A 12,727-nucleotide genomic window follows, 5' to 3' on the forward strand; every position below is an offset into this window, starting at 1 on the left:
TGTTAAGCATTGGTTTTGATGGAGGTTTTCTACCGCCAGACATGGAATAGGTAAAGGAATCAAACACAGGATCCTAGTGTACCTTACATTTTGAAACGAGACATATTTCCACCCCAGGGATGCCTTTGAGTGTGTTGTGCATTTTATCATATTTCGGAATGATTGAGGATGGGAAACAAGACATATTTGGAAACGAAACTGCAACTTTTTATTGGAAAGGCAATTGCTTAACAGACTCGAAGGAACGATTCCTAGGACACACCCTAGGTCATCGTGGAACAAACGACTCAACTTCAAGAAAAGAAAGTCCTAGACTCGAATCGACTAAGATAAGAAAACAGATCTTGACTCATAATTTTCAAATCTGGTCTTGAGCTTTCTCTTGTTCAGCAGTCAGCTTAGATGCTCGGCTCTTGTCCTTGATCCCTTTGATGGTCGGCCTCCATCCCGAGGTAGTCCTCTGAGGATCTACGCCAGTGATGAAGGTTGGTGAATCGAATTGTCTTTTATTAACTTCGTTAACGAGAGGAGTACATTCTAGAGCAAGACTCCCGACTTGAATTTCATTCTTCGGGTTTGGCAAGAATTCACAGCAATCCACAAATATTTTCCCGATAAACACCCCTTTCAAGTGACATGGGCGGATAAGATGGGAATAATCGACATTGTCTTCGACAAAAACAAAGTTAGTGTGATCGCCAAATGTATTGGTGATGTTATTGGGTTTAACAGTTGGGATCGGGAGTGTTCCATTCTCGATCATGTCTTGGATTTCGTGCTTCAGTCGATAGTACCTTTCAGTATCATGGCCTTTCCCTTGATGAAAGGCACAATAGGCATTTGGTTTATACCATTTACCTTGTTGATCAGCGGGAGGGTCCGGAGTTGGACCAATAGGCTTCAGCTTTCCTTGGGCTATGAGCCTTTGGAGAGCGTATGTATAAGTGCATCCGATATCGGTGAATGCCCTAGGTGTTTGGCGCTGCGACTTCTTCGATTGCCCTTCTAAGAGATTGATGGCTTCATCAATATGGGTCGTTGCTGGGGCCTTGGCCTTAGACGATGAGGCCCCTTGATACCCTTTCGGCTTTTCAGCCTCTGCTCTTATGACATCATCTTCTACCTTTATCCCGATTCTTATCAATTCTTTGAAAGAGCCAAAATTCTGGTTTTTCAGAGCATTGCGGTAAATAGGTCGTAGATTCTTTACGAACTTATCTACCATTTCAACTTCGCCAGGCTTCTTGGCTAATTTCACGCTTTCAGCGCGCCATCTTGCAAGGAATTCAGTAAAGCCTTCTTTGTCTTTCTGTGTCATCACCTCCAATGTTCTTATGTTGGTTTGAATCCCGACATTATTAGCATAGTGCTTGCAGAACTCCACCGTAATATCTTCGAAAGTGGGGAAGTTCTTAAGGTCAAGATTGTAGAACCACGTCTTCGGGTGTTCATCCAGAGATTGAGCGAAAATTTCAGAGAGCATGTCAGCAGGCACTCCCTTCAGTGCTAAGTACCCCTTATAGGCCTTAACATGGTGGACTGGATCTTCTGTGCCCTTAAACTTTGGGATATCAGTGAGTATCATGTTCGTAGGCAACTTATCCTAAACCGGGGCATAGGCCCTAGCATTTTCGTAGTGGATGTTCTTCCCCTGGGAGAGTTTCAGACGGTCTTCAATGAACTTGAACCGTTTCTCCAGATCAGTCAGAGGTGGGGTAGATGGAGAGGAATCTTCACCCAGCTTGGATTCGATCACATCCATTATGGCCCTCATGAGGTTCACGGCCTCAGTGAGTTTGTTAACGGCGTCTTCCATTGCTTGAAGTCGGGTTTTTGGCGGCCTTTCTGCAAGAAAACCCCGAACCGAGTCAATATTCAAATGTAAGAGCCCCTGCACACTTGAGGACACGACACCAACTTAACTCAAACAAAGACTCGACTTATGACCGACTAACCAAAAGGTTCGACTCACGGTTGGATTTAGACTTCGATTCATTTTAGACTCGACTAGACGACATGACTCAAGCTGTCATAGCTCGATTCTAAACTGGACTCAGTGTGACTAAACCCGTGATTGGACTAACATAGCCCATAGGTTTAAGTGAAACGCCCTAAATGGCCTAGCTTGGACGTTTCTGTGGACTATCCTAGACCAATTGGTCGACCAACATGACTCGAATCCCAAGAGGTGAGCTTGGGTGACCCAACAGGGTCGTGTTCTAGATACTTAGAACAAAACACGCCTAGCCAAACACGGCCAGGACCCGGACACGACTCGACGCATTTCATGCTTGGTTAAGGTTCGAGAAACATTTCAGATTGAATTTGAAAAAAAAACGAGAGATCGATTTGAAAATGAGATTTAAAATGGGCGGCATGCCGGCTATTAAAGCTCATTTTGGGCCGAAAAATCTAGTCCTACTTGGGCAGCATTCCGCGTTTTTAAAACCATGCTATTTTGAAAGTAAGTTGTTCACAAGTTCGGTTTTGAAATCGATATGGAAAATTTGAAAAGACTCGCGAAATTCACCTTGCACATTGTCATTCTCATGTTATAAGGATGTATGTTCCTAGACATTTCTAAGTCTCAGCAAGTCTTCTACAAGAAGGTCTATGCCCTCCATCCTTTTTGGGTCTAATAGAGCAAGGGCCTTTAGGTAGAGTACCTAGAAGAGCATCCCCACCCTCAAGAACCACGACGAGGCGGAGCGGAAGCAAGCAATGTGCAAGCACCTGGCATAGTGGGGCGTCGCCCCCCACGCGTCACAAAGAAGCGCTGGGACGGCCCGGGAAAGTCCTTAAGGGTTTATGCATGAATCGTATCACAACGAGTAATGTTTTACTTTCCAATACTTTCTTTTCAAGTTTCACCTCGGAGGAAAAGACCTTAGAAACAAAGTGTAACTAGTCCTCTTTTCCCCAGCGGAGTCGCCAAACTGTGGACAAGGCCCTCGGGAACTGTGTCCGCGGGATCCACAATAGGCATTATCGACTCGAGGTTCTTTCGAATCGAATTAAGACAAATTAGAGTCGCCACCAAGTTTTATGGGAACTTGGAACCGTTCAAGTCAACTTTACACCTTTCATCGAAAAGCATAAAGCCAAACGACTACGAGTGATTAAAGATAAAGACTTGTACCCTATATCACTCGATTTGAATGACTCTCGTAATCCAATGGTATTTAGACGGATCCACAAACCATAGATCTTGAGTAAGGGGTGAGGGTACGTGTTAGGAAGCCCGTAAGGACACCTAACCCCGCCCGTCAATAACGGCCTCTACTAAGTCAAGTATCGGATTTCAAACAAGGTCGTAGCTATTACGATATATGATATGCAAACATCGTTTTAAAACCCTAGCATGTGAGGTTTCTATGTCGATTTAGATGCAACTAAACTAACTTTGTCAAAGTTGTAATTTAGCATGTGGGTTGATTGATCTAACAACATACAAAACAAAGCAAACAAGGCTTGATGGGAATGGGGGAGCCGTTGGGATCTACCCTATTACAACCCAGGCATTTCATGCCGACACAACAAGAAATTAAAGATACAACTCGATCTAAATACAATTGCTATATACGACACCATACACGACACATGGCCATTCGGCCTAGGAAAACGTGCACAAAGGGGTGGCCCACGGTTTACATAACTCACGGCCTTGGGTCACTCCTCGTAATGCGTGCTTTCGCTTAATCTTATCGAATTAGACATTAGGTCACACACCAAAGCATGCATTAGCATAAATCGGGCCATGTCGCTTTAAACAACATGCGATTTACTACGCTCTTACACGAATTGGAACACAACCATCTAACCAAATGAGACTAAGGTTTTTGAAGAAGTTTTGACTCGATAAAAGTAAAACAAACTTGAAAATTACAACTCGATGAACAAACTATAAATTACAAGCTACGAAACAACAAAGAACAAATGGTATAAAAAAAACGAAGCAAGAAAGACAAAAGATACGGCCACCCTCACGGCCAAGCCACGGCCACCCTAATTCCTAGGTTAGGTTCATTAGTTAGATCAAATAATTGCGAAACGAGTTAGAAAACGGGCTAGAAAACAAGTTAGAAACGACGTTGATCGATTGAGAAGATATCGCGCGAATGCATTCTACACGGCCTAATAAAGGGTCTAATTAGGTCAAGTTCGCTAGTTAGATTAAATCGTCGAGTGTTAATAAGAAGGTGCTAATCACGCACTCTTATACTAGCGAGAAAACAAGTGAAAAGAGAGATGCATCCAATTAGCTTATAGAATTGTTAGTCGATTTTAAAAGCTATGTCGATGCCACCTAACATGTCTAATTAGGTAATTAAAACGATCTAATGCCGTCTACATGAGTCATATGTTAACAATTAGAGGTCGAACTAACATGCGAAGGGTCCTAGGGCAGGTCGAATTGAACGAAACAAGCGAGGGGTCAAAAGCGAGGAACAAAGTTAGAATTCGTTTTATTAATGTCCTACCTTGAACACGAGGATATGTAAATGAGAAGGGGGATACGACCGACCGATGTGGCGGATTTCTTTCCCGACTCAAGTCAACGCGGGTGTTTATGGTGGTACTTTAACTCGTACTCAAACTAACTAGTTTCATAGTTAACGAAATCAAACGATAAACAAAACGATAAACAAAGTAAAAACGAACTGAAAAAAACAAACATAAAAAGAACGAAATAAAAGGGAGAAGAGAAGGATTTGATGCACCCTCAACCTACAAGTATCATTGACACCGTCTTGGGTCGTAATCGATCATATATTTTATCTCGAGAGGCCGTCGTCGACGAAGGAACAAAGCAACAACACGTTTTTTGTAAATCTGGACAGCAACTTTCAAACTGCAATTTCTCACTCGTTTCACGGTGAAAATTAGATTTAAAAGATGTTTTGAAAACAAGAAAGAGAGTATAAAAAAGATCTTAAAACAAACCACGCTCTTTCTGAGTTATTGGGCACGAAAAACGAGCACAAACAGAACTGGACAGACAGGAAAAGCCGCGAAAACAGAGTGTATGACACTCTGTTTTTCGAGGGGATTCGTGTACTCTCAAGGTCAATTTGGCTTGTGAATATTTGTCTAAGATGTAGATGGATGTTATATGGTTAATTAGGATCAAGAAACTCGAATTTTAATGGAGATTTGAAGGGGAAACGAATGGTATTTCGAGAGAGACACAAACTGTTTCTCAGTTTGGATGTCCCGGTTTTGTTGAGGGTTTTGAGAGGCAACTAGGGTTTTTTTATAGAGATTAGTATTGGTTAGTGACGGTAGTATGTATGGAGAACTTAGAGGAATGAAAGTATGGCAGAGGGGAGGTATTTATAGGGAGTTAAAGTAGGGTAAAAGAGAGCAACAAGCAGTCGGGTTGCTTTGTTTCGCTGCTGCTGTCCAGCAGCTTTCATGAGCTCGGGTAGGGTTTTTGAGGGGTGTTTCTTGGTGGGCAAGGCATGGTAATATGTTTAGGATAGTCAGGTGTGGGTGGGTGGTCATGGGCACGGGTTTGGTAGCCGTTTGGAGCGGGTTTGGAAGTGTTTGATTGGGCTCGGGTTTGGAGAACGAAAACAGGGGGGCTTCTTGTTGCGTGAGGTTTGTGAAGGAGTTTGGACGTGGGTTGCATGGGAAAGGGCTTGGAATTATAGCTTGATATGTGGGCTAGGTGGGAGGTGAGATATGGGTCGCATTGGAGTCGAATACGGGGCAGTTTTGGTGTCGGATTTGGGGCTGCAAAACAGAGCAGCGAAGGTGGTGTTGGGCTGTTTGGGACGTGATTTGGGAGGGCTAAGCCAGGGTTTTGTGGTGGGTTTTGGCTGGGATTTGAACACGGGTTGGAGGAGAGGGAATTGGGCTGAAAGTGCGTCAAAAATCGAGCCCAAATCAAGTAGAAAACGAGCTCAAAAATCGCGTATAAAACCATCGTAAAAAATCGAGTTCTTCAAATACGGTTTATAAACGATATAAATTTATTTTTCAAATCAAATAACTAAAGAATGATTTTTCAAATCAAATATATATTTTATTTTCAATAAAATAAATTTAAGAAAATAAATTCAAATTAAAACAATAAAATGAATTCACTTTAAAAAACATTTAATTTAAATATCATTTAAATTAATAAAATACTTCGTCGACAACGCTCATTCTACATCGTAAAATGAGCCCAAATAATGACAATGACAACTAAAGAATACATGTGTCCTATCATCATCGGGTGTTTATCGGGTTCTCTATAAATTCCAATATCGACGGATACGGGTATCTACAGTAAGGCGCGTGGTTGTGTCGAGGAGGAAGGAGGAGGGGCGGCTAAAGAAGGGAGAATGAGGTCGTGTTGGTTGGGTGGTGTTGTGGTGGTTGATGTCGATGGAGTAGGGGCTGGCCGGCTTTGGTTTTGGTGGTGTTGTAGAGGACGGTGGTAGCTTGTGGCAGGGACGACAGTAAGATCGTGGTGGTGAGGTGAGGCGCGTGGTTGTGTGAGTAAAGGAGGGAGGACGGTATGGTGGTGGTGAGTGGTGGTGGAAGGGTGGTTTGTTATGGTGGTGTTGTCGATGAAGAAGTTGTTGTTGTTTTTTTTTTGTTCATTTGGTTTTTTTTTTTGAGAGAATGAGAGGAAAATGAGAGAGAATGAGTGTATGAGAGAAGTGTGAAAGAATGAATAATGAGGAAGTGGGTAGGGAGATTAGAATGAGGAAGAAGTTATACAAAATTAGAAGAAGTTATACAGGATTAGGGAGAAAGATTAGTGAGGTGCAATTGTAACCCTTCAATGAGATGTAATCTCATCCCTCCATCCCTTCCATCCAAAGGGCCTCCTATAAAGACTTAGGGACTCATATGATATGAGGGACTCATGAGAACCCCTCTCTCTCTCTCTCTCTCTCTCTCTCTCTCTCTCTCTCTCTCTCTCTTTTTTTCTCTCTCTCTCTCTCTCTCTCTCTCTCTCTCTCTCTATATATATATATATATATATATATATATATATATTATTTGGTGAGAATTCACGCATGATAAATTTTAGACCAAAATCCTCACAATTTGTTGGTTTTGGCCGTGGTCTTCAAGTGAAAAAGAAAAACGATGATTGTTCATCTTTTCTTTATTTTTGATCAATAGTTGATCAAATCGATATTGATCAAATAAATTCAACACAAATAATATACATTTTATATTACTAGTTGTAGTAATATTCACATATTATTTAAGGGTTAATCTTACAAATATCTAGTTAATATTTATAGGATTTTTGGGGTACTTATTGGGTGGACTAAGGAAGGAGGTTCTCTACTTTGGGAACTATGATGGTAGGAGTGCTACATCATCATCATCAAGCTAGGAGAAGATGATCATGCCATAAAAAAGATGAAGAATAGGTTGTATTCTTTATCTTATAATCTTTTATACTTATTTTAAGCCATTATATTTACATGCATATAACTAGATCTTTAATACACTAAATTAAAAGTAATTTAGTAACTAATTAGAGGAGTCTAATTAGGGGTCTAGGACTTACAGGAAGGGGTCATTGCCATTGCATTGACTTGTTGCTTAGATGAATTAGACGCTTCATTCATCTTGGGTATGAGAGCATAGTTGTGCATCCAAATCGGCACTCAATTGTGTGACGGAGTTTACTTCATGTCTCCCTCCCTTAGTGGCTTTTCTTGGCCTACTATATTGAGAGTTATAGACAGCCATTTCTTCGATCTTGGCCCAAGTTTGATTATCATCCACTTCGGTAAATCTTCCATTAGAACTCATGTTAAGCACATTTCTTGAATCTTCATACAACCCGTTCAAAATTTTTTGGACCAAAAACCACTCGGTTAGCCTATGATGAGGGCAAGAGCGACAAGTAGCTTTAAATTGTTTCCAAGCCTCATATAGAGACTCTTCATCTCTTTGCTTAAACCCGGTGATTTGTGCCCTTAGCATGTTGGTTTTCTCGGGAGGGTAGAACTTCTTGTAAAAGGCAAGTGCTAGTTTCTTCCATGAATCGATGCCAAGAGTGGTCTTATCTAGACTCTTTAACCATTGCTTCACGGCTCCGATCAAGGAAAAAGGAAACAGCACTCATCGGATTTGGTCTTGAGTCACCCTGTTTGAGAAATAGCTTCACAATAATCACAAAAGGTTTCCATGTGAAGGTGAGGATCTTCACTGGGTATTCCTCCGAATTGACTTCTCTTAACAAGTTGTATAGAAGCGGTTTCGCTATAAAGTTCCCGGTTAGATGGGCGGGTGTTGGAGTGCCATTAGGTAAGTCCTCCTCGGTTGGTACGGAATGTGATGAGAACTTGGGCATGATTGGTTGATTTTCAGGTTGGTTTGGAAATGGGTTATCCTTGCCTTGTGATACGTGCAATTTATATAGACTTTTTAGTCTCTTATTGCACGCATTTCTATGCCTTTTTTTATCACTTTGTATTGCAAAATGCCCCGAATTGGCTACTTTGGTTTGTTTTGTCTTAATTGCAGAAATGGACCCAAAAGTAGTGGAATCGTCCCTTATTCGTCCCATTTACTCTGTATTGTAAGGAGACAGAGATATTAGAGCAGAGTCGTACCTCGGAATGCGTGAAGGGAGGTTAATGGAAGCTGCCAAGACGAGTTGAAGGCCGTTCTCAGTGGAAAGCGCTCGATCAAGATGTTCTGGAGTTCGATCGAGAGGTTTGGCAGAAACTGAAGGTCGATCGAGTGCTTATTATGCTCGATCGAAATGAGATTTTATGGAGCTACTCGATCGAGAGCCTAAAGTGCTCGATCGAGAAGATTTGTTGGAGAAGACCTCGATCGAGCAGTCTGAAAGTACTCGATCGAGTTGATTGCTATGTTACATGGGTTTTAGTAATCTGTGATAGATTTATTTTTGTTAATTTTCGTTCCCCTATATAAAGGAGTCGTAATTAGGTCATTAGATATCTTTTATACTCTTAATCAATTCTAAACTTTGCTTAATTACGTTCTTTGCTCTCTTGTGAGTGCTGAAACGTTTCTGCCTCTTTTCTCTCGGATTTGGATTGTAATCATTCTTTTCCCTTTAATCTAAATCTTGTTTGCTCTCATTAATTGTTCCTTTATTCTTGTTTATGCTTTATTATCATCTCTTTATTATGTCTCTTATTAGCATGCTCTTTGTTGTTATTGTTGACTGCCCTAAGAATATGAGTAGCTAATTTCCCTATATTAGGATTAGGGGATCCATGGTAGCGATGTGACGATATAATAAATAAGCTAGATGAATTACATGTGAGAATGTGTCACCGTAGCAATATAACTGTAACCCATTTAGTTGAGTGCATGCTTATAAATAAGATTAATTTGGTTAACTTTGTTCCTGGATCGGAAGATTGGAATAAACAGACCTGCTATGAACAGTAGACTACCCTAATGAGGATGAAAGTTAAGTTAGTGGAAATCTAGGGTGGATAGCGGACCGGAAGGACCTTTCCCTTGCCTTTCTCACAGTAGATTGTCTAGGCTATTTGCACTGAGTCGATAAACTGCCACGGTGAACCGAAATCCTGACATACCTCTTTTATCTGATCACTTATATCTCAATTTCTCACTTTATTGCTCTTGCTTTATCTCTCTTGACCTTTGATCCTTAGTAGTTTAGAAAACCAATTTAAAACCCCCCCATTTGTGACTTAGATAAATGGACTTTCAGATAGATACCTTGCCTCCCTGTGGAGATCGACCCTATTTATCACTAGCTTCTGTTAAGTTATATTTAGGTATTTATTTTTGGTACATAACGACCGTATCAAATTTTGGCGCCGTTGCCAGGGAGGCAATAGCGTTGTCTGTCTGTGTTGTTTCGTTTATTTCTTTCCGTCTCAAGGAATTAAAAATTCCTTGAGACAGTTCTCACTTATTTCCTTAAGTGTTGTGTATGCCCAGGTCAAAGAGGTCAGAATTAGTTTCTGCTGATCCTGAGCCAGAGAGATCTTTTCGGCATAGACTAAGACTGCAAAGGAAGATTCAAAAGGAAGACTTGAGTACTTTTGAACCCGAGCTACAACATTTTCTGTTTGCAGAAGATCCGTCTTGTGAAGAAGACAACTCTATTTCTGCTATCAAGCCAGTAAAGATGCCTAATATTGCGAGTCACTCAGAGCCCACAGCTACCTCGATCCCTAAAGGTTTCAAGCTTGCGACCGAGGATGGTAATACTTTTGACATCCGGCCGTCCTATATTAATCTGTCAAACGGAGTCTATTTCGGGGTGTGGCGGGTGAAGATCCGCGTAAACAGATGGAGGTGTTTACTGACTATTGCCCTACCATTCCTGCCACTAAGGAAGTGACCCAGGACAAGATTAAGGAAGTTCTGTTTCCTTTTTCTCTGACCGACGGAGCCCATGAGTGGCTCAGTGATCTTGATCGTACTGCAGCCGGTTTCACCAACTGGGACACTCTTGCCCTTGCCTTTTATAAAAGCTACTTTCCTCCACAACGTACCAATCAGCTTAGAGGAAAAATTACAAGTTTCAGCAGTCATAAGAGAGCAAAGAACGTAATTAAGCAAAGTTTATAAGTGATTAAGAGTATAAAAGATATCTAATGACCTAATTACGACTCCTTTATATAGGGGAACGAAAATTAACAAAAATAAATCTATCACGGATTACTAAAACCCGTGTAACATAGCAATCCACTCGATCGAGTACTTTTAGACTACTCGATCGAGGTCTTCTCCAACAAATCTTCTCGATCGAGCACTTTAGGCTCTCGATCGAGTAGCTCCATAAAAGCTTATTTCGATCGAGCATAATAAGCACTCCATCGACCTTCAGTTTCTGCCAAACCACTCGATCGAACTCCAGAACATCTCGATCGAATGCTTTCCACTGAGAACGGCCTTCAACTCGTCTTGGCAGCTTCCATTGACCTCCCTTTACGCATTCCGAGGTACGACTCTACTCTAAGATCTCCGTCTCCTTACAATGCAGGCTAAATGGGACGAATAAGGGACGATTCCACTACTTTCGGGTCCATTTCTGCAATTAAGACAAAACAAACCAAAGTAGCCAATACGGAGCATTTTACAACACAAAGCGATACAAAAGGGCATAGAAATGCGTGCAATAAGAGGCTAAAAAGTCTAAATAAATTGCACGTATCAAATCTCCCCAAACCAAACCTTTACTCGTCCTTGAGTAAACTAAATGAAAACTAATGGAACGGATATGAAAACTCAGAGTTAGCTATAAGTTGTCCACTTAAACCAATTTAATGTAATAAAAAATTAACAGTTACAGCTACAACAGTCAATACGTAAACGAGTTGTATGATGTCTATAAATAAGCTGACCTATCGACCTTGCAAGACCATCAAAATCGGACTCTCGCGGGTCACTCTTCTCTCATGAAGCAAAGGCTGAATATATGTGTAAGAGAGAAAGAGAAAACAGTCACTCACCTAAACTGCGACCCACATAACATGCATGCAACAAAAATGATAGACGATTCAAGTACCATACATACATTCCAACGAACAATGTCCGTCACAGCCGAGGGCTTACAAAAGATATGGGAGAGTGAGGTTACAGGTAAGAAAAGGCAAAACAGATTATGGAAATGTGGAGGTAAAGCGTCAAGCTAGCACCTAAACAGGACCATTCACGACCATCCAATTCTCAGCTGTCTGAAGATCAAACACAAGTGCCCTTCATTGTCACAAAACTCACTACTCAATACACAATCTCCTCAAAAAGATATAAATAAGAATGGAGGAGTAGACCGTCACAAACTTCCCTTTTTAATACGGTCTAATTTCTATTTCAAATTCTTTTTTTTTTTTTCTTTTTTTCTTCTTTTTTTCTGTTCACGTTTTTTCATTATTTTTTTTGTATTTTTCATCATTTTCCATGCTTTTCTCATTTTCCTGCCCATGTTTCTTCCTTTTCTACCAACTCCATATAAATGAGAACAAACCAACTAGCAGCAATAAAAGTATAGCACAAAAATTACACTAAATTAGCTTGACAGACAGGCTTAATTTGGGTGTAGCTAATGGGTCAAAAGGCTATTTTTGGCTAATGTTGAGCTAAATGGGTGAAAATGAAAGAAAGGGGAAAATTGTAAGCACCTCCCTGCATGTGACACCGACCACAAACCCGAATGTACGCAAGCGACAAGCAATCGAATCTCATAAATGTGCAAAAGTGATGAACATGTTATGCAAGGAGTACTACTCTCAATTCCTACATGAACTGGTCATGAATGACACCAGTTATAAGGCTCTAATAACTCAGAAATTGTAAAGTAGGTTGCCAATTTATCAGGTTAAGTCTTCACAGTCAGCTATATTTTTGACATTAACTCGTAGATATGCGCATGACTAAACTAATAACTACCAATTAGATGCAAGGCTTAAGTGATATGACAAGTTAAAGTGCAATTTCATCATGAAAATCTACCGTTCCGACTCAACCCATATGCAAAATGAAACGTGAATATTTTTTTAAATTTTTTTAAATTTTTCTAATTTTTTTTGGATTTTTTGATGAATTTTGAAATAAATACAAATGCAAGCAGAAAAGTAAACGTGAATGCAAAAATGCAGACTCAAAGGATGCAATACCCTCCCCAAACCAAAACGGACAACACCTTCGTTGTCCTCTAGCATACACCAGCAGATATATAATGGGAAAGGGATATATACAACCAATAAATGAATGAAAAACAATAAATAAATAAGGAGACGAAAAATGA

The 12,727-nt window shown here is 40.6% G+C and overlaps 1 non-coding gene across 1 annotated transcript; it reads left to right on the plus strand.

The window, feature by feature from the left end:
• Positions 1-7,837: 7,837 nt before the first annotated feature.
• Positions 7,838-7,944, plus strand: LOC141625357 (small nucleolar RNA R71). The gene has a single exon (XR_012535142.1). It is a non-coding gene; the product is annotated as a small nucleolar RNA R71 (small nucleolar RNA).
• Positions 7,945-12,727: the final 4,783 nt, after the last annotated feature.

The sequence above is a fragment of the Silene latifolia genome, chromosome X (genome assembly GCF_048544455.1).
Source record: "Silene latifolia isolate original U9 population chromosome X, ASM4854445v1, whole genome shotgun sequence".
NCBI lineage: Eukaryota > Viridiplantae > Streptophyta > Magnoliopsida > Caryophyllales > Caryophyllaceae > Silene > Silene latifolia.